The sequence below is a fragment of the Salmo salar genome, chromosome ssa01 (assembly GCF_905237065.1).
Source record: "Salmo salar chromosome ssa01, Ssal_v3.1, whole genome shotgun sequence".
In the NCBI taxonomy this organism is placed as follows: Eukaryota; Metazoa; Chordata; class Actinopteri; order Salmoniformes; family Salmonidae; genus Salmo; species Salmo salar.
Window position 1 is genome coordinate 173,370,174 of NC_059442.1, and position 6,000 is coordinate 173,376,173.

Here is a 6,000-nt window from a genome sequence, read left to right on the forward strand (position 1 = left end):
GACTGTTAGTGTCCTCTCTCTCACTCCTGAGGGGCATCAATCAGACTGTTAGTGTCCTCTCTCTCTCTCCTGAGGGGCATCAATCAGACTGTTAGTGTCCTCTCTCTCTCTCCTCCGAGGGGCATCAATCAGACTGTTAGTGTCCTCTCTCTCTCCTCTCAGAGGGCATCAATCAGACTGTTAGTGTCCTCTCTCTCTCCTCTCAGAGGGCATCAATCAGACTGTTAGTGTCCTCTCTCTCACTCCTGAGGGGCATCAATCAGACTGTTAGTGTCCTCTCTCTCTCTCTCTCTCTCTCTCTCCTCTCAGAGGGGCATCAATCAGACTGTTAGTGTCCTCTCTCTCACTCCTGAGGGGCATCAATCAGACTGTTAGTGTCCTCTCTCTCTCTCTCTCTCTCTCCTCTCAGAGGGGCATCAATCAGACTGTTAGTGTCCTCTCTCTCTCTCACTCCTGAGGGGAATCAATCAGACTGTTAGTGTCCTCTCTCTCACTCCTGAGGGGCATCAATCAGACTGTTAGTGTCCTCTCTCTCTCTCCTGAGGGGCATCAATCAGACTGTTAGTGTCCTCTCTCTCCCTCTCTCTCTCTCCTCTCAGAGGGCATCAATCAGACTGTTAGTGTCCTCTCTCTCCCTCTCTCTCTCCTCTCAGAGGGGCATCAATCAGACTGTTAGTGTCCTCTCTCTCTCTCTCCTCTCAGAGGGGCATCAATCAGACTGTTAGTGTCCTCTCTCTCACTCCTGAGGGGCATCAATCAGACTGTTAGTGTCCTCTCTCTCTCTCCTGAGGGGCATCAATCAGACTGTTAGTGTCCTCTCTCTCCCTCTCTCTCTCTCCTCTCAGAGGGCATCAATCAGACTGTTAGTGTCCTCTCTCTCCCTCACTCTCTCCTCTCAGAGGGGCATCAATCAGACTGTTAGTGTCCTCTCTCTCTCTCCTCTCAGAGGGCATCAATCAGACTGTTAGTGTCTTCTCTCTCCCTCTCTCTCTCTCCTCTCAGAGGGGCATCAATCAGACTGTTAGTGTCCTCTCTCTCTCTCCTCTCAGAGGGCATCAATCAGACTGTTAGTGTCTTCTCTCTCCCTCTCTCTCTCTCCTCTGAGGGGCATCAATCAGACTGTTAGTGTCCTCTCTCTCTCTCCTCTCAGAGGGGCATCAATCAGACTGTTAGTGTCCTCTCTCTCTCTCTCCTCTCAGAGGGCATCAATCAGACTGTTAGTGTCCTCTCTCTCTCTCCTCTCAGAGGGCATCAATCAGACTGTTAGTGTCCTCTCTCTCCCTCTCTCTCTCTCCTCTCAGAGGGGCATCAATCAGACTGTTAGTGTCCTCTCTCTCTCTCCTCTCAGAGGGCATCAATCAGACTGTTAGTGTCCTCTCTCTCTCTCACTCCTGAGGGGCATCAATCAGACTGTTAGTGTCCTCTCTCTCTCTCCTCTCAGAGGGGCATCAATCAGACTGTTAGTGTCCTCTCTCTCTCTCCTCTCAGAGGGCATCAATCAGACTGTTAGTGTCCTCTCTCTCACTCCTGAGGGGCATCAATCAGACTGTTAGTGTCCTCTCTCTCTCTCCTCTCAGAGGGCATCAATCAGACTGTTAGTGTCCTCTCTCTCTCTCTCTCTCTCTCCTCCGAGGGGCATCAATCAGACTGTTAGTGTCCTCTCTCTCTCTCCTCTCAGAGGGCATCAATCAGACTGTTAGTGTCCTCTCTCTCCCTCTCTCTCTCTCCTCTCAGAGGGCATCAATCAGACTGTTAGTGTCCTCTCTCTCCCTCTCTCTCTCCTCTCAGAGGGCATCAATCAGACTGTTAGTGTCCTCTCTCTCCCTCTCTCTCTCTCCTCTCAGAGGGCATCAATCAGACTGTTAGTGTCCTCTCTCTCTCTCCTCTCAGAGGGCATCAATCAGACTGTTAGTGTCCTCTCTCTCCCTCTCTCTCTCTCCTCTCAGAGGGCATCAATCAGACTGTTAGTGTCCTCTCTCTCTCTCCTCTCAGAGGGCCATCAATCAGACTGTTAGTGTCCTCTCTCTCTCTCTCTCTCTCTCTCCTTTCAGAGGGCATCAATCAGACTGTTAGTGTCCTCTCTCTCTTTCCTCTCAGAGGGCATCAATCAGACTGTTAGTGTCCTCTCTCTCTCTCCTCTCAGAGGACATCAATCAGACTGTTAGTGTCCTCTCTCTCTCCTCTCAGAGGGCATCAATCAGACTGTTAGTGTCCTCTCTCTCTCTCCTCTCAGAGGGGCATCAATCAGACTGGGTATGGGGCATGTGATAGAGGGTATGGGGTAGGGGATATGGGGTAGAGGGTATGTAGTAGGGGGCAGAGGTTAGAGGGGTAAGGGGTATCGGGTAGAGAGTAAGGAACATGCGGCTGGGCTAAAGCTAGTGAATTGGTTTACTTGGGGCTGGGTCAGGATCACCATTAGACATGTTACCTAACGACCAGCTCCCCGTCCAGAAATGTTACCTAACGACCAGCTCCCAGTCCAGAAATGTTGCCTAACGACCAGCTCCCAGTCCAGAAATGTTGCCTAACGACCAGCTCCCAGTCCAGAAATGTCACCTAACGACCAGCTTCCAGTCATGAAATATCAATAAATTAAGAGAACGTGACACCAGATATACAGTAACTGATATACAACACCAGATATACAGTTACTGATATATAACACCAGATATACAGTAACTGATATACAACACCAGATTTACAGTAAATGATATACAACACCAGATATACAGTAACTCATATACAACACCAGATATACAGTAACTGATATACAACACCAGATATACAGTAACTGATATACAACACCAGATATACAGTAACTGATATACAACACCAGATATACAGTAACTGATATACAACACCAGATATACAGTAACTGATATACAGTAACTGATATACAACACCAGATTTACAGTAACTGATTTACAACACCAGATATACAGTAACTGATATACAACACCAGATATGCAATAACATATACAAAAACAGAGGAAGAGAAAGAAGGGATTTTCACTAAAACGAATCAATCAGAGGAGGATAATGGGTTCCCTGCTGGAGAATTGACAAGGGTCATCCTGTCCCCTGACCTCTGCCATGGGGCCACAGGGAGAGAAAGGGCCACACATCGGAATCCTCAGCTAATTGTCTGGCCAGTGTCACTTACTTCAATGCCCTCCACTCTCTGCCTAATTCCTGTCTTTCTCTCTCGCTCTCTCCTAGCGCTCTCGCCCCGGCTCCCTCCGCTCTCTCTCTCTCCCTTTGCAAAGCATCTACTTTGTAACAGCGTGGCCAGAGAGAGAGAGAGAGAGAGAACTGCTTTTTTTTGATAGCGAGTGGGCAGCTGAGCAAAAGTGCATTTCATTAATAGCAGGTCCAAGATGCAACACAACTGTTTCCACCTGAATACATTCAATAGATCACTGAGGATCAGTATGTGTTTGAATGAATTAGACCATAGATGATCACTGAGGATCAGTATGTGTTTGAATGAATTAGACCATAGATGATCACTGAGGATCAGTATGTGTTTGAATGAAAGCCCCAGATAAAGCTAGAACACAGAAGCTGTAGTTCCATGTGATCCAAGCTGCAATCCACTGTCCTTCCATCCATCCTGAACTATTCAAATCATCTGATTATGAAGAAGACAGACATCCATATGTTTAATCTCTCTGTCAACTCTCCTTCAACCTCCAACAGACCGACAGATCCAGCAGAACCACACAGCAAAGCACAATGAAAGCAGGTACTCACTTGAAATATTTTGCGCTCTCCTCTTGTGCACTCTCGCTATCCTGTTCCTCTCTCCTCTGTATTAATGACAATGTGTGTTTCTCCAATCCAGAAAGTTGTTGTAGGTTAAGAAGGTAGGTTGATGTGTGAGCAGGACGAGCTGAGCTCTCTGTGTCTCTCTGTCAGTGTCTGGCTCTGTACTGGCTGAGGAGACTAAAGCATTTAAAAGACTCCCCATGTGACAAGCCCTGGCAGAGAGAGAGAGAGAGAGAGAGAGAGAGAGAGAGAGAGAGAGAGAGAGAGAGAGCGAGAGGAAAACATTAGCATAACACTGTCTCTCTGTGACGACACAGCACCCCCTAGCCAACACTCACCGTACTGCAGGAACAGAGAGGACGAGAGAGAGAGCTACCTGCATCCCCCCACTAGAATCCCCATACTATAATGAAGACAGCTTCTCCATCCTACCTATATCCCCCCACTAGAATCCCCATACTTTAATGAAGACAGCTTCTCCATCCTACCTATATCCCCCCACTAGAATCCCCATACTTTAATGAAGACAGCTTCTCCATCCTACCTATATCCCCCCACTAGAATCCCCATACTATAATGAAGACAGCTTCTCCATCCTACCTATATCCCCCCACTAGAATCCCCATACTTTAATGAAGACAGCTTCTCCATCCTACCTATATCCCCCCACTAGAATCCCCATACTTTAATGAAGACAGCATCTCCATCCTACCTATATCCCCCCACTAGAATCCCCATACTTTAATGAAGACAGCTTCTTCATCCTACCTATATCCCCCCACTAGAATCCCCATACTTTAATGAAGACAGCATCTCCATCCTAGAGGGGGAAATAAATCATTTCCAGGCCCAGGGACATGTACTAGTCTATGGAGACATAAATGCCAGAACTGGCCAAGAACCTGACACCTTCAGCACACAGGGGGACAAACACCTACCTGGAGGTGACAGCATTCCCTCCCCCATATGCCCCCCTAGACACAACTATGACAACATAACCAACAAAAAAGGGTTACAACTCCTGCAGCTCTGTCGCACGCTGGGTATGCACATATGTAGTCAATGGTAGGCTTCGATGGGACTCCTATGGCAGGTACACCTATAGCTCATCTCTTGGCAGTAGTACTGGTATGTACGCCAGGACCAAATCTGAGAGATAGGTAGAGAGATAGGTAGGAGCAAGCCCATGTGATGCTTTGTAAATTAGCAGTAAAACAAAAATGTGCCCTAGACTTAACAGGAAGCCAATGTAGAGAGTCTAGCACTGGAGTAATATGATCAAATTTTTGGGTTCTAGTCAGTATTCTAGAAAGCCTTGTTTAACACTAACTGAAGTTTATTTAGTGCTTTATCCAGGTAGCCGGAGAGTAGAGCATTGCAGTAGTCTAATCTAGAAGTGACAAAAGCATGGATTAGTTTTTCTGAATCATTTTTGGACAAAAACGTTCAGACTTTTGCGAAGATGGAAAAAGAGGAATCAGGGTCCAGGGTAACGCCGAGGTCCTTCACAGTTTTATTTGAGACGACTGTACAACCATCCAGATGAATTGTCAGATCCAACAGCAGATCTCTTTGTTTCTTGGGACCTAGAACTAGCATCTCTGTTTTGTCTGAGTTAAAAAGTTAAACACCATCCACTTCCCTATGTCTGAAACATAGGCTTCTATGTTAGTCAATTTTTGGAGATTCACCATTTTTCATTGAAATGTACAGCTGTGTATTTCTAACAGATAAGTTCTAAACCCAGGCAAGAACATGTCCTTGTAGACCAATTAGGGTTTCTAATCTCTCCAAAAGAATGTGGTGATCGATGGTGTCAAAAATGTTACTAAGGCCTAGGAGCACGACGAAAGATGCAGAGCCTTGGTCTGATGCCATTAAAAGGTCATTGACCACCTTCAAACGTGTATTCTCAGTGCTATGATGGGGTCTAAAACCAGACTGAAGCATGTTGTATACATTATTTGTCTTTAGGAAGGCAGTGAGTTGCTGCGCAACAGCTTTGTGGGAGATTCGATATAGGCCTATAGTTGTTTACTTTTTCCAGATCAAAGTTTGGCTTTTTAAAGAGAGGCTTTATTACTGCCACTTTTAGTGAGTTTGGTAGACATCCGGTGGATAGGGAGACGTTTATTAAGTTCAACATAGGAGGGCCAAGCACAGGAAGTAGCTCTTTCTGTAATTTAGTTGGAATAGGGTTAGGGTTATCCAGTGTGCAGCTTGATGGTT

At 46.3% G+C, this 6,000-nt stretch overlaps 1 protein-coding gene across 1 annotated transcript in view; it reads right to left on the minus strand.

Moving 5' to 3' along the window:
• The window catches only part of LOC106572571 (ciliary neurotrophic factor receptor subunit alpha), a 309,062-nt gene extending 305,124 nt beyond the window's left edge, over positions 1-3,938 (minus strand). The window contains exon 1 of the mRNA XM_045694243.1: positions 3,757-3,938. The gene's annotated coding sequence lies outside the window, so the exon portion shown is untranslated. The remainder of the gene's footprint in view (positions 1-3,756) is intronic.
• Positions 3,939-6,000: the final 2,062 nt, after the last annotated feature.